This window comes from Cnephaeus nilssonii (assembly GCF_951640355.1).
Source record: "Cnephaeus nilssonii genome assembly, chromosome: 4".
Lineage (NCBI taxonomy): Eukaryota > Metazoa > Chordata > Mammalia > Chiroptera > Vespertilionidae > Cnephaeus > Cnephaeus nilssonii.
In genome coordinates, this window is record NC_137075.1 from 73433132 (window position 1) to 73435060 (window position 1929).

At 47.0% G+C, this 1929-nt stretch overlaps 1 pseudogene across 1 annotated transcript; it reads right to left on the bottom strand.

Moving 5' to 3' along the window:
• Positions 1–425: 425 nt before the first annotated feature.
• LOC307098295 (gamma-tubulin complex component 3-like) lies at positions 426–1602 on the bottom strand (annotated as a pseudogene). The gene has a single exon. The product of its transcript is annotated as a gamma-tubulin complex component 3-like (transcript).
• Between the last annotated feature and the right edge of the window lie 327 nt (positions 1603–1929).

Here is a 1929-nt window from a genome sequence, read left to right on the forward strand (position 1 = left end):
TTCGCACCACAGTTAGTTTAGTTTCATGTGATCATGCAAAGCAAGAGAACATATCATATTGTTCTGCAAAAAACACTGGACTAAGGCTTAGGAGTCCTCAAACTATCTTTGACATAAACTTGCTATTGCTAGTAAATTTGGACGAGTTGACCTTGCCGAATTTCCCACTATTAAAAATGGGAGAACAGTTTTCCATTGACCAAATACAGCTCTGCCGATAAATGATGTAATTGGCTTTCAAATCACTGTACAAAATATGTGCGGCGTTCAAATGAAGTGTGGTCACCTTACTGAAATGAGTAATTGAGTCCCATGCTTCTTAAATCTGAGTCCGACAGTAGAGTAGCTGTCCTTGCTTCACAGTATGTCCTCGTGTTCCCTGTCCTATGTCCAACGGTAAAGGAAGCTCAGGACAGGATGCAACTCTAAGGCGAGAAGGTGATGCACCAGGGACCTCCTGTACAGGGCTCCTGTTTCCATGTAGTGTGGACAGCGGAGGCTAGCTCACCTCCTTTCCTGTGTTGGCAGTGGTCCACCAGGGCTGCAAGAGTCTTCAGTCTTATCTTGGGATCGGATGTCCAAACCCAGAGGCACTAGGGTGTTGGGCTACTCTCAAAGTCCAAATCCACACCCTGATCATCCTCTGACTGTAGCGGGGAAGGTAAAACAGAGTAATAGCTTATATTCTTTGAGTTCTTGATGCAAAGCAGCACAAAAGCTCTGACCTACAAGTTCAAATGAACAGTCTAGCCTCTGGCCTGTGCATTTCCTGATTGTATTGTGTAACTATCCCAACTCAGCCAGTCTATTATATCCCTCAAAGATGTATTTAGGGTTGCCTTTCCCTCTACTTTGTAACAATGCTCAGTGTTGCTCATCTTGATGATTTTGCCATCTAGGCCCTGCAATACATACAAAATGTCTCTGACAAGGGCTGCCTCAGTAATTTCCACATGTCCCCTTGACCTTGTCACATTGCGAAAAACAGTGTTGGGGATGCCTTTTGAGGAAGCGGGTTGCAAAGAAGGCTGGTTTGCAGTTAAAGTCCATGCAAGACATGACCCCCAACTGCTGTGGAAAAGTCTTCTACTCCCGGGGCCTTGGTGAGACTATGAGCTTGCACTGCTGGTGCCGCTGCCTCCCATGGGGCCAGAGAGTCCTGTGCTGACTTGGGGCTGCGATCCTGGTGGTTTAGCGGGAGAGTCTGAGGCCTGGCAGAGGAGCAGGGAGGTGAGTGGGCATCTCTCGGTAATAACGTGGTGTAGCTAGAAACCTTGTTTGGCTGCTTGCATGGATCTTCACTAAGGCTCAGCAAGAGGTAGGGATGACTATTTATTTTTCAAAACTCCTTGTGAATGAAGTTTCTGTGGAGTTTTGCAGACAATGCAGTATTTGCTTCTCTTCTTTGTCGAGTGAGTTCTGTCTGTATTTTTTTCAGTTACTAGAATTTCATCTCTTTCAACAGTTAAGGCGAAGTTGCTGCCGGTAACTTGCGCGCCATCCTGGAACTGCTGGGGCTACATCAGCTTCGCTCTTGCCCAGAATCTGGCAACACAGGTTCTGCTGCAGGACATTCTGTGACTTCTGGTCGGGAGCCCTCATGGAGCAGCAGACCCCAGCCCGCCTTCCCTGGCTGAGTCCCGCGGTGCCCCAATCCCTGTGCCTGGCCCTTGGGCTCCAGGCGTCCCCAAAAGGCCCCGCTGGAGTCTTTTGCTTCTTGATAGCATGACATTTGGCAGAACGTAGCTGAATAAATCCAAACAGCTAAAATCCCCCGGGTTGATTATGGAGCTTTTGGGACTAATGTTGCAACATTTGTGTTTCTTTTGTAAATTCCTGCTGGACATGACCCATGACTTTTATCTTAGGTAATGAGCTTGGATTCTGGAAGGATTTTTTTCTTTCTCTCTAAGAATATGACTTATTGAA